The 18,654-nt window shown below is 46.1% G+C and overlaps 1 protein-coding gene across 3 annotated transcripts in view; it reads right to left on the reverse strand.

Moving 5' to 3' along the window:
- The window catches only part of PC (pyruvate carboxylase), a 367,605-nt gene that overhangs the window by 300,556 nt on the left and 48,395 nt on the right, over nucleotides 1–18,654 (reverse strand). Inside the window, exon 1 of one of the 3 annotated variants that reach the window (XM_054992429.1) lies at nucleotides 7,153–7,233. The exons of the other annotated variants lie outside the window; for them this stretch is intronic. The gene's annotated coding sequence lies outside the window, so the exon portion shown is untranslated. Of the gene's footprint in view, nucleotides 1–7,152; nucleotides 7,234–18,654 lie in introns of those variants that run through there. 3 annotated transcript variants of the gene reach the window in all.

Consider the following 18,654-nt stretch of genomic DNA (forward strand, 5'->3'; position numbering starts at 1 on the left):
GGTAGCTATCTAGGGAAGTCCTATTCAGGTGGTAGAACTGAGTCTCTTACCGGTAGCAAAATGGATGGATTGGAAGAGAAAGAATTTGAGATTACTGATTTGGGAGGGGGGAAGTATCCCCAAACATTTTCTGCAACAGCAACAAAACCCCAAAACCCTGCCTTCCTTTCAGCCATTTTGGACACCTGGTCAAGAAGGAGGGCAGAGTGGGTTCACCCACTGAATGAGAATGTTCTACTGCTTCATTCACCCACGGACATGTCATCTCACGCTTACCTCCAGTTGGCTATGTATCATGGCATCCCCCACTGACTACGAGATTCCCAGTTGGCTGGGGCCGGCCATGCATCGTCATGACATCAGCCCGCTTACATCGTTCCTGACTAGCCCGGACCTCCCACGTGTCTATTTGTTCTTCCCGTGCAGAAGACGACCCACAGAAATAGTGATTCAGGAAAGCTGCAGCGTAGATAGTGGCAAGTCGCTTGAACTATTGACGGCTGAGTTGAAGAGGAAACGCCTCCCCCTTTTATAAGAAATAACACCTGGCAAAATTCTCTCCTTTGCATTTGAGTAACCAGCTGTCCCCCACTCCTAAATCATTAACTTGTACAGTGCTCTAGAAAAGTGATTCTCAACCAGAGGTGCGCATACCACTAGAAGAAATCCAAGTGGGATATGGGGCTTTCGTAACAATTACTATGAATTCACTCTCCCTCGATTCCCATGCCTGCAAGAAAGTGAGAGGTACCATCTCCTGCTGACTCTACCAATTATGGATTATCTATTTGTGACCTTTTGGCATGCTAGCTGTAGCAACAGAACGTTTGTAAACATATAAATGTCCTTCTCAGAAAAAGTGGGCTTTTGTTTTAATCATGGTAGGACTCGGGTTTGTTGATAAAGTGAGAGAAGACACAAAAGTCTGAAAACCCTGCTCTGGAAGTTAGAGCCCACTGTGATCTTTCAGATCAGCGAAGAACACAGTATTTATATAAGGCGAAGATTCCAGAGTACAGAATTCTTTAAAATTTATTTTCAGTGCCAGCTACCTATAATCATGTTCAAAGCAACTGTTCTGTCAAGGCCTCCCCAGAAATATTTATTCATTGCCAGCTCTGTCATATTTTACCTGTCAGGTTCAAATGGCTTGATTTTCCCAAACATTTAATGGATCACTGTTTGTTTTGTTCACTGCAGGTTGTCTGTTGATGCTATTCTATTCTTTTTCTTTATTTCCCTTTTATATCTTTTTGTATTTTTAAGAGTTATTTGGATTCTGTTGTTAGATGGGTTTATGGTTCACAAGCTGCCTCGGAGGATCAATAGCAGCAAAGAAAGGTGAGAATGTTTTAAATTAAAAAAACCTGTCCAACATTGTATGCAACCCAAGTGAGAAAAATCAACCTTCTGACTTATATACAGCACATAAATCACAGGGGGCAGAGAGGGCCTACCCCCCTTTTTAGTACCCTATTACCAAATAAGTGGGAGTGGAGTGCTTATTAACCCCACATAGGTCACTGTTACCAGTTGTCCATTTAAGAGCCAGACCTACTGAAAACAGTTCACAGCAATATCAAGAATCAAACAGGCCACAGTCTTCCAGGGATTCTCCATCAGAGGGACAGCAGAACTAAGCCTGGAGGTGCTTATAACTTCCAAACCCTCAAGAGGATCAATGCAGCCACGATGGATGGACACAAAACACTTCTGGGCCTTTGCAGCAACAGCAAAGCTGACCTTCTGCCAGCAACAGCAGCCAGCTTGTCATGGGCAGTTTTACAATCCGTGTCCTAATTTGGGTAGGTTCCAGAAAGGACTGTTATGGAACACTGTGATATCGTCTCCACCTGTTAGGGCTTCCTAGCTTGTAGCCCCTTTGTCACGGAGACCTTGCCTGTTATCTAGCTGAGCCAACAGCGACAAAGAGATGGATTGCTGCTGCCTAAGATGACTGCTTTTGCACCATAATGGTTGCATTGGTACAGCTGCTGTAAGCCAGAGCAACAACAACGGTTCACGCTCCTTAACTACTTTTTTTTAAAGAAAGCTAAAATGGGAAGAGAAAGCAGGCGAATTAATAGAGCTCAAGGGTGGGGTGGGGAGATTGCGGGTTTCATTAAGGGGACCTCACCTTTCCCCCCATTCCAAGCGCTGCTTAAAGAACCAGATTTCAACCTCCTGAATCAGATCATTCAAAAGCCGTCTCTCTCCCCCTTCCCTGCACTGATGCCCGCATAGCCCCATGACTCAAAACTGCCCTTTCCTCTAGTTGGACGCAGAACAGGAAACCAGTGAACTGTATCACTCTTGTTAACCTTCTGTGTTAATGAGGAGCTACCTGTGTTAGCTTAACCAACAGGTCACCAAGGGGGAAGGCCCCTGGGCAAATACAGCACCTCCGGGAAAGGGTCACGGCTTGCCCCAGACATCTGGATTAAAAGGGAGGGGGAAACGGTGTGTGTGCGTGTCTGTGCATGTGTGTGTGTGTGTTTGTGTTTAGTGGAAGGTACACCTTTGCGGTCTTCATGAGCAAAACTCCAGAACTGGGTCAGCTTCTCCACAGGCACGTTGTCTGCTCAGAACAAAAAGCTGGCAAAAGCACGGTTATGTTTTCTTCACTGAGTCAAGTAGTGTTAATTTTGGGAAACCAGCCCCCCCCCCGCCCCCCACAATCACACATCAACTATTAAGAATACTAAAAAGTTAACCAACGTCAGTAAAAGTGTAAAGAGAAAGTGAAGAATAGTCCCAGCAGGGAAAATATGTTCTGACAGGGATTCATCCCACATTCTAATTATTCTGTCCTAACCCCTATTTTGCTATGGAAGCTGTTTGGATCACCTTGGCCCAGTTACCCCCCGGCCTTCCTCATAGGAATGTTGTTGAGAGCATAAGATGAGAGGGGGAGAACCATGTACACAGTTCTGAACTCATTGGAGGAAGGGAAGGATAAGCATGTATTAGACAGATTGGAGTAATTTTAAAAACTGTATAATGAGATGGGTAGTCGTGTTCGTCTGCTTGAGCTGAAAGATGGGGAACCATGTTTGTCTGCAGCAGTAGAACAGAGCAAGAGTCTAGCAGCCCTATAAGACTAGCACCTATAAGATTAGCCAGGGCTTTTTTTCTGGGAAAAGAGGTGGTGGAACTCAAGACCGCACAATGACATCACTTTGGGTCAGCTGGAAAAGGGGTGAGTTTTTTAAAGTTTAAATTGCCCTCGGCGAAAATGGTCACATGGCTGGTGGGCCCCACCCCGATCTCCAAAAAGAGGGGAGTTCCCCTAAACCCCCCTCTGCCTGAAGATCAGGGGGTGGGGCCACCAGCCGTGTGACCATTTTTAAGAGGTGCCGGAACTCCGTTCCACTGCATTCCCACTGAAAAAAAGCCCTGAGATTAGCACCTATAAGACTATCACAAATTTTGTTAGTCTTAGAGGTGCTACTGGATTCTCTTTTCTACTGTATCTGAAGAAGTGAGCTGTGACTCACGAAAGCTCATGCCCCACCACACGTTTTGTTAGTCTTATAGGAGCTACTGGACTCTTGCTCTTTTCTATTTATATAATGTTCAAGCCCCATGGTTGTGATACCAACCTATAAGTTATCAGTTCTTTTATATTAATGGCATGACAATGATATAGATTCAGAGCTGGCAATGTGCTGATGTTGTTGAGCGTAAACAAAACAGCATTGTGCTCGTTCTTGGAGGTTGAAGAATGCTTTCACATTTTTGATGCAACACCCTCTCCCCCTCCAAAAATGTCTCATCTCTCATAGGCTCAGCTGTGCATCCTTGAACCGACTTTGCTAAAAAGTTTGCATGTTCGGATGACAGCAGAGGGTTCCGCTTGCGTTGGCCTATTTCTTAAGATTTATATTCTGACCTTCTACTTAAAAGCACTCAGGGTGTCTTACAAAGAGAATAAAACAGTAACATCAAATCTATCAGCAACTTAATTATTTAAGTTAAAGTGAAAGAACAAAACGCCCAAGACAGTAGCAAAAAAACCCTTGTTCCCTTGGCCCAACCAAGCCTAGCTTTCAAACCCTGGAACCGCTGAAAGCAGCCCCTATAAAAATGATAAAAAAACGAACAGCATTGACTTGATCCTTCATAGATGCCATCAGTGCTGCCAGCCGTGCACAAAAGGAGTGGGTGGAATGATAAGAACTGTTGCAGAATGGACTGCATCACTTCAGGCTGCCAGTAAGGAAAATTCCATCTTGAACGCTCTCCCAGGCTTCAAAAAGCTCCCACAAATTGGAAACCAGCCCTGTATTTTAGTTGTTTGTAAACTGCCCTGGGGATCCTTGGATTGGATGGTGGGGCCTTGGGCCCTGACATGAATACATCCAAACGCACATAGGCACAGTTCCTTCTCTAGCCCAGGGAATGTTCCAAAAAGCAGCATGCCGTTACCATTGCCCCAGAGAGCGTTCCAGACGCTTCGACACCTTTTCTGATCAACGCCCAAAGAGAGCTATTTAAAGCTCCAAACAAACAATTACTCAGGTTAAGTGCAAAGTCACTTAACAGCATCTGCCTTCCCCCCCCCCCACCCCAATCTAAGTCTCTCTGCAGGCAGACAATCTTCCCTCTCAGCCTCTTCCCCACACACCTTTGGCACATTTAAACTTAAAAATGACAAGCTGGTTGCTGTCTGGAAAAGCAGGCAAATTTAGAGGGTAATATCACAAACACACAAGGAACTTATTTTTCTCCCTAGAGACAGCATAACTCCAAGGGCTTCATCCAATATTGGACCAGAAGGATATGTCTTCGCACTTACTTTCATGATCGCTAAATGGAACTTCCATGTCCAAAGGCACTTTACCTTCAAGAATAAGATGCCAGGGACAAACCAACTGGGGTGGGAGGGGGAGAGCTGCTGCTTTCTTTGTCCTGCTGATGCACTTGCCAGGGGCATCTGGTTCACCAGTTTTTGGGAAAGGGATGCCAGATGAGCCTGTGGCCTGATTCAACACTGTATACTTAGTTTCTCACAGAGCAATAATTATTAGTCATAATACTCCATCTTCAGTGCCAACCAACCTTTCAGACACTGCGGAAGGGCCCCTGCATTCATGTTCTGCTTGCTATCTTCACAGCAGCCCCTGGCAGTCCATTGAAGGGAACCAGCAGCTGGACGAGATGATGAAGGGCTAGGCAGATAGATGGAGAACTGAACTACCAACAAATATTACTAAGATAGCTGAACCCGAAACTTCACATTTGGGAGCAGTCTACACCAGAATAACAGTTTCAGGGTGCAAACAAGAGAAAGGAGGATCCCTTCTTCATGAGGGATTTCCCAGAAGAATCTAGCCGTCCGTTCTTGGAAATGGGATTCTTGCTTGGTTAGACAGACCCTTAGTAGTGTCCAACAAGGAAGTTGTTAAGGACACAAGAGACTTGAGAGGAGTTTTGGGTAGCCTCAGACAACTGAGGCATAACTTGTGGCTGGCCAATTACATGAGCATTCCTGGGGGATTCTTGGTCTTGCACTCCTCCTCAGGTGTGAGACCAAGACTCCCACGTTCATGACAAACTATGGTTTGCCATTATGTCCAAAACCACAAGCTAAATTCTCTTCTCTATAAACCAAAGTTCAAATTCTAATGTAATCCTGGTTGGCAGGGAGAGAGCAAGGCAAAGGCATCATTTAATAGAACAAAATCTTTAATTATCTCACCGTGGGCAAAAGGAGGAGGCACATGAACCCAAGAAATCCCCTTCAGGCTTGTGCACATTTCAACAAACCCCCCGGTTTGTCGTTCTGTCTGAAGGATGCCTGAATTTCTCAGCTGGATTTTAATTGCAAGTTACCTTAAGGACCTCAGACAAAGTTATTTCTCCTAGCAGTAATTAAATTGGCAGACAACCAGCATGAAGAAAGCATGACCTCTTGTGGTTAGGGACACCTCTGCTCGGCTGACAGAAAAAGCCATTCCAATTCTTTTTTTGTCCTGCTCCTACGGAACAGAAGTTGGATGCATTTGGAACATTCTATGCAGTGGCTTTAAATTTTTATCAAAGATTATGAATTATGCAGAGAACAAAGAGAGAAATGATTCACTCCATTCACTAAAATTCAGGTTAACCCAATGATTGGCAGCAGACCCTGGGTTTAGCATTTCTTCATGCATCTCATAATCAGCTTTTGGAATTCACTGCCCCAAGATGCAGCGACGGCCACTGGAACAAATGGCTTTACGAAGTATAATAACTGTGGACGTGGATGTGCTTGATGTACATAACATGATTAGCAACCTGGACAGAGAATTAAGAGAAAAATGGTTCTCCCCAATAAGTGAAATCATCCAACAAAGCTGATTCCAGATAGATGAAAAAATGTACTCCACTGTGCAATGCATCTTTAATTGTCAACTTCCATCATCATAGCTCTGTGTAAAAAGCTGATCTGGTCACAGTCACACTTGCTCTAGTAACACGCAGATTAGACTGCTGCAATGCCCTCTGTGTGAGGGCTGTGCATGGAGACTGCTCAGAAGCCTCACCTAGTTCAAAAAACAGCAGCTCAAGTCCTACTGGAACCTGCTACAATGAAGATAACGCACCACATTTGCTAAAACTGGTTGCCGGTTCATTTCTGGGTCCAATTCAAGGTCCAATATTTAAAGGATTATCCCATATCAAACACAAAGATCAATGAACAGGAATGTCCTCTGGGGAATCTGCCTTGGCAAAGGTAATACTGGCAGAGATTCTTAAGTGAGCCTTTTCAGTTGCCACATCCAGGGAGGGGAATTCTCTTACCCCAGGGAGTCTGATGTTTCTTGCGGCTCTGACTTTTTTTTAGTAGTTTTAAAGTTGCTGCAAGCCACAACGGAGGCCGCTGAAAGAGCCAAAAGAAAGTCTACAAACTAACCAAATAAATAACCGTTTGTGTACACCACAACATAAAAGTAGCTTTGGATAAATTCACAGCTGTAACTAAACAGAGTACCCATAGGCGGAGGCCGTATACCTCAGACTATAGTGAATTGGGGACAAAGCTTACAAGTTTCCCAGTTGCATCTGTCTGACCATTGATAGAACGAGAATGCTGGACTAATTTGTTTGATCCAGCAAGGCAATTCTTAAATTCTTTTCTCAGTCCAAAGAATCACAAAGTCTACATACCCTGAGATGCCTTGTAAAAAGGAAGAAAAACGCACGTGGGTCTCTCTCAATGAAAATCTCGTCTTTGGGCTGATGCTTCTGTCCTGTGAGCGTCTCTCTCTTTCTCCCCACCCACAGTCAACACCACTAGATGCTAGGCAGCATCCTGAAGCCAAGAAGGCCTACAGAGATATCTGAACTTTGGCACCAATTAGCCAATAAGTAAATACACCGAATCTACAGGAGGTGGGCCACAACTACCTAGTCCAGGGGGAAAGCAATCTAGAAGAAATTCATAGCTGGGGATGAATTAAGGGGGAGGGTCTTAGAGGGTTTTTGTCTTAGATGCAGCTATCTCAATTTCAACCAAACCCTGTGCAAGTACTGAGTCATTACTGACCCATGGTGGGACATGGCATCACGACATTTTCTTGGCAGACTTTTTACAGGGTGGTTTGCCATTGCCTTCCCCTGTCATCTATACTTTACCCCCAGGAAACTGGGTACTCATTTTACCGACCTTGGAAGGATGGAAGGCTGAGTCAACCTTGAGCCGGCTACCTGAACCCAGCTTCCTCCAGGATCGAACTCAGGTCGTGAGCAGAGCTTGGGCTGCAGTACTGCTGCTTACCACTCTGCGGCATGGGGCTCTTGCAACCTTTATCTCAATTTCAACCACACCTGCAAACTTTGGGAAATTCAAGACAGTCTTTATATGGGACAACACTGGACCGTTTATGGGCCTGTAGCTTATCACTGCAAAGATTGAAGTCTTCCTCAAACCTAAGGGAGCTTCTTCCAACTTAAGCAACTCTTCTTCTAACAGAAAAGCCGGGCAGACAGCTTGTGACATCATTGTAACAACTGGTTTATTGGGTAATCGAACTGCCATTATGGGAGCACAGAAACAAGCACAAAAGCAGGACATGCTAGCTTATGACGGCTTCAGCACAACACCCTAGTAATCTAAGGCAGAGACAAACCTGTGGAGTTCTTATTTGCATGCGCACACTTTCAGGAGCTCAGGTACTTTAGTCCAGTTTCAGTCCCTTCCTGCCTTACGGATGGATTCGACTCAAAATGTGCTTGCCAAGGTGGCTTTGGATAAGGAACATCCAAGTTGCCCATGGGGCTTCAACAGCAAAGCAACATTTATCACCTGAAACTCAATCACACCCTCAAGAATGTTTTGTTATTTAATGCAATTGATAGCTTTTTAAAAAATTACCACCGCCAAAGTATCAGAGTAAATCTAAAGGGTTTGAGGTTTTTTGTGCTACACACAAAAAAAAAATCAGCTCAGAGATTAAGGAAGAGGGTGCAGAAACACAACTGTGCCTGGAAGCAATGACGCAGGCTACCCTCAATCCAGATGTGCAAGGGGGTGTGACTGATTGGGGGCAAGAAGTCTGCACACGTCTGCTACCAACCATTAGGCTCCCGTGTGATCCAGGGAGGAGTTTGGGCACAGAAATAGTGTCTAGGAGCTGAGCCCTGAACTGAAACGGAGCCTGCTTTCCCAAGGCTTTAACACAGCACTGGTGCATGGTAGCTATTGACGGACAGCGGTGGTTCAAAGACTTTGTGGGCCCCTGGCTAAGGCCCCCTTCGTGAACCCCATTCATCTGGAGGAGGTACAAATGATAAACTGAACATTCTTTCTCCTTTTCCCCTCTCTGCCCCAGCAAGGCTGCTCCCCCGTGCTTGGCACAATGGACCCTCTGCCCGGCAGCATGTCATTAAAGGTACAGAATTTGCTGCCACAAAGGATAGCAACAGCTCCCTACCTTGTATGGCCCTAAAGGGGCACTAGACAAACACGTAGAGGAGCTTGATAGAGGACTATTCTCAGAAGCCTCTTCTTGGCCGTTGTGGGGAAAGGAGGGGACACTTAGCATGCACCAAGCTCCCATGCTCAGGCCACAGGACTCCAGTTAAAAGGACCACCAAGTTCATCCCACCCACCACCCACCCCACCCAAGCTGCTGTCAATCAGAGTAGATTGTATCAGGCAACTTCACAGAATCTCACAACTTCAGGGAGGGGGAAATGGGGCTTGGCAAATGTTTTGCACATCCTGGTCCCGTCACCCAACTGAGTATGTACAAAAACAAAACACACAGAAATGTGCTCCAGGTTGCAAAAACCAGCAGCGGGCCAGGAAGCAGCAAGGTAATCTCACAGCAGAGGCATTTTGGTGGCTCCAGTCCAGACCAAAGAAGCTGCGCAGCCTCTGTCACTCCCCTCTACATCTCGGGGAGCGACGGGGGCTTTGATTTCCGCTGGGTGCCACAGAAATACAAATAAATAGCTCTAATAATCCCATTGGCTCCTTTCCATCTGCCATGGCTCCAACACAGCTGTCAGCATCCGAGGGAAGAAAAATAAACCAGAAAAACGCTGTATCTCCCCCCACACACCCCTGCAAAATTAAACAGCGAGATGTGGAAACCAAGCGGAATAACAAAGCACTTGTCAAGACATAGGGGGGACAGGAGAGGGGGAAGAGAAATATTCAAATCTCCCTTGCAAGCAATTTATTAAATCCACCAGCCCAGAAAAATGACTCTCGGTGCTAAGAGGTGCCATTCCTACAGAGGCCCATGGCAGCAAGCAGCAAGCTCTAATGAGTGAATTATGGATCAAATCCCAAGGAACAACATTAACGGACGCATTGGCTGTGAGGAGGAAGGAACGGTGGCTCGACACACAAGAAGAAGCTTGCCAAACACACATGCACACACACATTTTTAAAAATTCCCTTGCATTGCACAGCCAGATATATCAGGAACACGGGTCCCTACGCATGCAAACTTCCCCGAAAGAGCAACCGTAATCTAGGCTGCAGACACTATAAAAACGCAACAATAAAAACCACGCTCGGTTGCCTTGTTAGGTTGGTTTAAACACACATTAGCGTCGGCAGAATTCAATTGGCCTCGGAACACATTCGCTGGCTCAACCGGCGCGTGCAGCTTGTTAGGAGAGACAGGAGAGGAGACTGCAGGGACAACGAGGAGCCGGTGCTTTATTGACCAGCACAATGTCCATCGTAGGTGGTGAGTGGGAAGAGGTACGGAAAAAGGGCTTACATATCACAAAGGCCTTTCCGTGGGGCAGTGCAGCAGGCCTCAGCACTGTACAAAGATCTCTGCACAACAGGTCTCCATAGTCCACACTGCCCACACTCTCTCTGTGGGGCCTCCCTGCGCCAGAAGGAAAAGGCATCTTTCATCTTCAAAGCAATGCTGCATCCCAAACATCTTCCCCCAGAGGAGTAACAACAACATCAACAAAACAACATTCGATTTATATACCGCCCTTCAGGATGACTTAACACCCACTCAGAGCGGTTTACAAAGTATGTTATTATTATCCCCACAACAAAACACCCTGTGAGGTGAGTGGGGCTGAGAGAGCTCTGAGAAGCTGTGACTGACTCAAGGTCACCCAGCTGGCTTCAAGTGGAGGAGTGGGGAATCAAACTCGGTTCTCCAGAATAAAGTCCCGCCGCTCTTAACCACTACATCAAGCTGGCTCTCAGGAAGAGCACTTGAAGGATGCTGCTGCTTTTGATAGGATTTCCCCCCCCCCTAGGGTTTTTTGTTTCTAGCCTGGAGGCTGTTTTATAAACTTCATTTTCAGATGGTTAATGTTTTGGGATGTGGAATAGTATGGTACAGCCCAACCTCGTCAGATCTCAAGAGCTAAGCAGAGTTGGTACTCGGGTAGAGGGGCCACCAAGGAAGATCTTGTAGAGGAAGGCAAAGGCAAACCACTTCCGCATCTCACTTGCTTTGAAAGCCCCTAGCTGGGGCCATCATAAGTCAGTGGCAACTTGACAGCACACATATGATGTTTTATGGCTTGCTTATATTATTGTCAATTCTTATGTTGCTGCTTTTTATGATTTTATTTTTTACTTTTGGGAGCCACCTCAATCCGGACTCTGGAGTGGCAGCTTATGCATCAATTAAATAAAGAAAGAAATCCTACTCTTCCTCCAAGGGCTGCTAACCTCAACCCTCTTTACCCCTTGCAACATTTTTGTAAGGTGAACTGGGCCAAGAGTTAAATGACTGACTTGAAGTTACCCGGTAAACTTCCCAGTATTAGTCGATCACTCTAAACTCAGGATCAAACTGGTTCTCTCACACTTAGAAAGAGGCTAACCTTACTCCCTAGCAACTGCCAGACATTCAGAATCAAGCCTGCCTTAATCGCCATAGTCCCATCAGTGGTATACTATCTGTTGGTCACGCTCAGGTGTGATGGAATGCTGGAAATTGGTATATGCGCACAGAGAGAGAAGCACAGAAGCTGTTAAGACCATGGCTATGGGAAGCAACAGTGCCAAGCTACGGGGCATGGCACAGCCCTGAATAGAACCCTGTCTGGCCAAATCTTCTAGAGCATCTACTTAGCCTTCTAATCAATCAAATATTCTCTCAGGAATATGTACGCTATGCTAGGAATAAAATTAATGTTTTCTATGTACTATACTAGGAAAAGCTGGATTCTGCAATGGGCATAAATTGGGCACACTGTGTAGATTTGCACACCAGAGCATTGGTATCGGGCAGCAACTGAGCTGCAGACCAGAAAATCTCCAGCAAAATCCAGCCTCTGCTGCAGCCTTAAGCAAGTCTCTCCATCTCTCTCTGTCTCATCTAACGGATGAAGATAACGATACCGGCCTACCTTATAGGGGTTGCTGTATGAATGACAACACAGTAACGCGAAGGACTTTGAACCACTGACAGTGCGTAGCAAATGCTGAGTACAATTATTACGAAAATTTGTCAGAATATGCATGCGCCTGATATACCTGCAGTGGCTCCCTGACTTCTCCTGGCTCTAGCACAAACTCCTAGGCATTTTCTCCAGGGCTCTGCCATGCCTCCTCCAGGTCCTCATATCTCAACAGGCTCCTGATCTTTACCCCCCCCCACAAGCTGTACCAGCTTCAACAGTCCAAAACCCTCCACCTTCCTCCCCACCCCTCGCTTTGCCTGGAACTCCTTCCCAAAATTCTTGCGTAATGCGTCCCCTCTCTAACTTCCTCCAATCCCTTCCTCAAAACCCACCTTCTCCATCAAGCATTTGGTACACGCACACACCACCACCACCACATTCTGCATCCTCTGCCCTCCCCAATGAAGCACTTTTGCTGCTTTGCTCAGGAAGCAACTCAGTTTCAACAAGGCCCTGTGCACACCCTAATTCCCACGGGTGGGTCCCTTTCTCCTCGCCAGCCTTACACTGAAATCAAGTCTCTCTCTAGGCACGTATAACGGAAATGAAGTCCTTCCTTCTCTGCTCATTTCTCCCCACCTGCGCTTCCCTCTCCTCCTATCTCTGTCTCCTTTATGGCTCCTTGGGGCAGAATCCTGTTTCCTGCGCTCTGCAAAGCATCAAGCACATTGAATGTGCTAAATATAAAAACACAGTCATGAGATTAATCATAATTTATTCTATTTTTTTTAGTACTTCGGATCATTAAATTTTGTTTCACTAGCCCCAGGGAGGCACTATGGAGGCCACTAAAGCCCTGTTCCCAGACCAGCAGAAAACTAATTTGGTGCAGATTTCAGCAGGCACCGCTCACAGCCTTTCAACTTACCATTGCTATCCCAAGGGGAAAAGTGAGCTCCAAGATTCTCAGGAAGCTGAATTCTATACCCAGTACCACACAATTCTCAACACCTGCAAACAAATTCAAGCCTCTCTCAACTGTAAGGACTAGAAACGTGCTCAAAAAATCAAAGCAGGGGCTTTCACCAGACTGGCTTTGAGACCAATATAAAATTCCACTGTTTTTCATTGCTTGTGAACAGTCCCAGCTTTTCTAAAGCCAGCCAGTTACTTCTGGCTCTTGGTCCCTTGCCATTTTACTATTGGTATACCATCTTAGCAGGGAGCACAGAAAAAGCCAAAATAGGGTTCCCATTCCCCTGCCCGGGGCGGGGGATCCCCCGTTCCCACCCTTTCCCTCCCCGCGCCCACTTACTTGGCCAGTGAGGGCTTGCTCCTGCACCGCGAGAGCAGGTGGCAGCAGTGGCAAGAGCAGGCCACTTCTGCACCACCGCCTGCTCTCACTGCCGCCACAGCCCGTTTGCGCCAAATGAGAGCGGGCCGCACCAGCGGCGGCGAGAGCAGGCCGCAGCCACAGTGAAAGCAGCCCACGCCAGCGAGGACAAGGGCCCCTTTGACCAGGGGGCACCCTTTGACCCCCCCCCCGTGTGATGTCACTCCCAGAAGTGACGTCATCAGGCGCACACGAAGAAGTAAGCACAGGGTAAGTGCCAGCTCCCATTCCCCACTGGGAGAGTCCAGGGACCTGGGGATCTCCCACTGAGGGACTCCAGGTCCCTGGCAACTCTAAGGCAAAACAAGGCCCTTCAGTCACTCTAGTACAGGCTTCCCTGGCACCACTAGGCCTCACTATGTAGGGCCAGGCCCATAACAGAGAGTTTGGGGAGGGGGAAATTCTTCCTAAAGGGCCCTCTTCCTTCTAACCAGGTAAAATTAGACTTCAATAGGTTTCATGGCAGAGGGGTGGGGGGGATTGTACCTTGCCAAGTTTCCACAGTAAGGCAGCCCCCCACCTTTAAACTGTTGCGATTTTCTGTCTAGACAGTCCCCAGGACATTGCTCTCTACAGTGGCGCTTTAATTACTGTGCCACTTACGACTAGATGGGGAAGTAATTAAACCAGGCCGGGGTAAGCATTCCTTGCACGTTCCGCTCCCTTTGGGACAATCCGATCAGAGGGATGCTGGCAGCGTCTTCCCTCCTGCCTCATTTTGATCCACCTAGGTGTTTCTGATAGAAAAACAAAATCTAGGTCACGGTTGTGGGAAACTGGGAGATAAAAGGGGAGGGAGGGAAAAGCAAGAGAACCTGCAGCTGTGACCTGTCTACAAATCTTCTGTGCCCCAACAAAGGCAATAATTAAAAATTTAAAGAAAAACTTGCTTCTCCCTCTCTTCTTCATTACATATACATATACATATACATATACATATACATATACATATACATATACATATACATATACATATACATATACATATACATATACATATACATCTTAAAATGTTTGATATTTCAGTGTGGATGGGAGAGAGGGAGAGGAATAAAAGATTCATATGCATTGACCCAAGGGGAATTTTATTTTTATCTTTTTACATCATTTATACCCTACTTTCTCTTCTCCTCCATTTTCTCCTCACAACAATCCTGTGAGGTAAATTAGGCTGAGAGTATGGGCCTGGCCCCAAATCGTCCAACAAGCTTTCATGGCAGAGCGGGGATTCGACCTGGGTCTCCCAAATCCTAGTCTAGCACTCTAACCACTACTCTGCATTGAATCCAAATCACACTCAATATCTTTAGTATCCAGCTTTCATGTTTGCTTAGACAAGTTTCTAGTCCTTATGGCTCCCCAAGTTTCAAAACACACTAGCTCTGCCTGATGTAACCAGAAGAGCCAAAATAGTGGAAGTGGAGGTCATATTTCATATTGCAGAAAAGGCTATGTAAAAGGAATTCCTGGGGTGAGGGGCACTTCACTGCTCACTGGGGCATCTTACTCTTCTCTAGAGACACAGCACTTGATATTCCAGCTCCTTCCTGTAAAGACCAGTTTCCAGTCCTCATGGGTTGCCATATCTCAAAAGGGGTTCCACAGCTCTGGAAAAAGTACAGATTTGAGCAGCACAATTATCAAGGGCATGGATAGAAAGAACTCTCCTACCCCTAATGTTAGCACTCAGGGACATCCAATGAAACCAATGGGCAGTACAGTCAGGACAGACAAAAGGATGTATTCACTCAAAGAATTAACTTGTGGAATTCACCACTACAGGATGTCTACTTGACTTTTGAAAAGAATTAGATGGACTTCTGATCCTCAACAGGTTATTGACCATGACAACTAAATGGAACCTCCATGTTCAGAGGCAGTAACCCTCTTGAAGGGCAACAAGAGTGCATTGGGTAAGCTTTGGCCTTGACTCCATACTTGTAGGCCTGCTGATTGGTCACTACATGTAGATAGATGCTGGACTAGACAGACCACTGGTCAATCTACAAATTATGTAGTTAGAAAATTTACAGGCCACCTCTCCAGAGACCAGCTCATCCCTGCATTTTCATCCCACCCTTCCTTCAAAGAACTCAAGGGTGGCATACGTGGTTTTCCCTTCCTGCATTTTATCATCACAACAACCCTGAGAAGTAGGCTACACTGGAAACAAAGTGCCCAATCCAAGGTCACTCAATGACTATACAGTAGTGTGAAGATCTAAACCAGGGTCTGTAATTAGACACTCTAAACTGATTGAGGGGGGACATGATGGCTCTCTTTAAATATTTGAAAGGCTGTCATTTGGAGGAGGGCGAGGAGCTGTTCCAGTTGGCAGCAGAGGATAGAACTCGAAGCAACAGGCTTAAATTACATGCAGAAAGGTACCGGCTGGATATTAGGAAAAACTTTTTCACGGTCAGAATAGTTCAAAGGTGGACTCAGCTGCCTAGGGAGGTGGTGGTGAGCTCCCCTTCACTGGCAGTTTTCAAGAAGAGGCTGGATGAATATTTGTCAGGGATGCTTTAGGCTCATCCTGCATTGGGCAGGGGGTTGGACTAGAAGGTCGGTATGGCCCCTTCCAACTCTGTGATTCACCGCACCAGCTCCCACAGTCTGAGCCAGCAGGGCTATTCTTATAAGGGCTGTTGGATAAGCTTCAAAAGGTACGGGCAGCAAATGCAAAACTATCACCAGCAAACTAGACCGGTTAACTGAAGTGTGGAGATATCATTGAGGCTGTTGTGTAAACCATACTTGAAAAGAAACTGAGGGCACAAAGAAGAGTCCCAGGAGCACCTGATGTTGCAGCAAAACGCTCCATGGGCAACTGTTCATTTTATTTTACTTCATTTATACCTTTCTTTCTCAACAGAGACCCAAAATGGCTTACACCATTCCCATATTTTATCCCCAGAACAACCGTGTGAGGTAGGTTAGGCTAAGAGCATGTGACTGGCCCAAGTTCATCCAGCAAGCTTCCACGGTAGAGCAGGGAATTGAAACTGGGTTACCCAGATCCTAGTTCATCACTCTATCTGCTATACCACACTGGCTCTCCTAGTCAGAACCTCGTGTAAAAGTGGAACTTATCAGCTTAAGTTACCAGCCGAGTAACTCCAGAGGCATAGCATTAGAGGGATAATATATTAGGAGTTGGGCGGAGGGGGGGGGGGAGACAATGTTGATGGAAGAAATGAAGACTGTTTTTTAAACTGCTGCGAGGCCACTTTAATGACTTTGACACGAAAACAAGATCTGAAAAAATATCTAACAAGCAAGCAATTCTTTAAAGTAAAAAAAACCAAATCACCATAAAAAGAGATGTAGTATGTATTGGCGTTTTGGCTGTATATAATCACAGGACATGGTAAAGAGCCTGAATCCCATTCCAACTGCCTGAAGCCACAGAACCCAAAGAAGAAGCCCCTACCACCACCACCACCACACACAACTTCTGGCAAGGGTGGGCTGGGTCACTCGCTATCTGAAAGGTCACTTTATTTATTTATTTATTGTCCATCTTTCTTGCCGAGACTCAAGGCGTATTACACACAGTGTAAGTCAATACAATCAAGTGTGGGGACATTCAACAAACTGGGTATGCGTTGCCGAAATTTGAGAAGAAGCATAAATTCAAACACAGAGGCGAAACCCTAATGAAACAAAACTTCAGTAATTTGACATGACATATTAAACAATGTGGAAACTACCTACGTCAACAGACACCAGTTCCTTACAGCACAGCCCTATTACCTGAGTAAAAGGCCCTCCTGAATAATTTAGTTTTGCATCTTCCCACCATGAATGAATTAGCAGCAATTTACTTTTTAGTGAAGACCACAAAGGGCCATTATCAGGATGGGGGATAAAGTGGCTCCCTGCCCCAGATGACCCCACCCATTAAGGATCAGGACTTCTCCCACTGGATAACCTCCCCTCTTCCCCATCGCCTGGCCAAGGGCTCTGTTCTTCTGGCCATGCTACAGTGCACCTGAACGTTAGCATAAGCAGAGACATTCCTCCAAGGATATGCTGGCAGGCACACAAGCCCTCTCAGAAGAGTCTATTTATCTCCTTGTGTCTTTTCCAACTGATTTTACCTGACAATTTTGTAGCTCAGAGGTTGCGCCATCTCAGCTGCTTAGCTTCCTCTTTCTAATTGCTCGCCAAGGTTTTTTAATTAATTGCTGTTCTAACCGATGCTAAAGTTGCCTTCGCAGTTTTGCTTTGTTTTTTTGTAATTGCTCATTGTGATTTTAAATTAATTCCTGCTTTAATTGTTATTATTTTTAATTGTTGCTTCATTGCGATCGTGAGCCAATTTAACATCCGTTAAAGAGGCTGGAAAGTGGTATCTAAAGAAACAACAAAGGAGTACTTATCAACATGGGCACAATATTCCAACACACCTTCGTGTGACCAAGAAGCAGATTCAAAGTCGGAGCAACATAAATCAAACAAGGCCACGACTTCTCTCAGAAATCCTTATAAAATAAGGCCAAAAAAAGAGGGTTTCCTGAGGAAACTGAAAGACACAGAAGATGGGCCTTGACTAGGGTTGCCAGTTCCCCTGACACCCTCGGCAGGAGATTAGGAGCCTGGCACCTACTTAGCAGTGTCCCTGTTTTTGTTTTCACGCACACACTCCCAAGCTTGCACAATGACATCACTTCTGGGAAGTGACATTATCGCATGGGTCAAAAGGTGACATGGAAGTGTGCCCGCGCTTACCAGGGGGCTGAATTGGCCCACTGCAGGGCGCGATTTGGCCTGAATTGGACCTGCTGAGGGCAGAATTGGGCCCAAATTTGGCCGCTGTAGGGGCGGGGGGAGGGTGGGAGCAGGGGATCTCCCGCCCCGGGCAGGGGAATGGCGCCCCTAGGCTTGACGGAGTGGACTTGAGGGGAGGATCAGCCCTAATAATAATAACAACATTCGATTAATGTACCACCCTTCAGGACAACTTAATGCCCACTCAGAGTGGTTTATAAAGTGTTTTATTATTATCCCCACAACCATCACCCTGTGAGGTAGGTGGGGCTGAGCCAACTGGCTTCAAGCAAAGGAGTGGGGAATCAAAACCAGTGCTCTAATTAGAGTCCTGCCGCTCTTAACTACTACACTAAACTGGCTCTACCACTGAAGCAGTGAGTTTCAGAGAAAGGTAACCACCCGTCCCCTCTCCACAGCTGCATTCTCTGCCTCTACCTCATCAGCTGTTTCCACTCCCACCTGGGAACTGGAGCAACATAACTGTCAAGAGGGGGCCATAATGTCATCATGGCCTCTATATAAACAAACTTGAGCCTGCCCTTCCATCCATTTCCCCTCCTTTCCTCTCTGCCACCCCGGCGACTCCGCTCTGTAATTTTATGATTGTATGTTTTTAATGTTGATTTTAAATTGTAATTTATGCTTGCTGTAACCCGCCC

The sequence above is a fragment of the Eublepharis macularius genome, chromosome 1, assembly GCF_028583425.1.
Source record: "Eublepharis macularius isolate TG4126 chromosome 1, MPM_Emac_v1.0, whole genome shotgun sequence".
Lineage (NCBI taxonomy): Eukaryota > Metazoa > Chordata > Lepidosauria > Squamata > Eublepharidae > Eublepharis > Eublepharis macularius.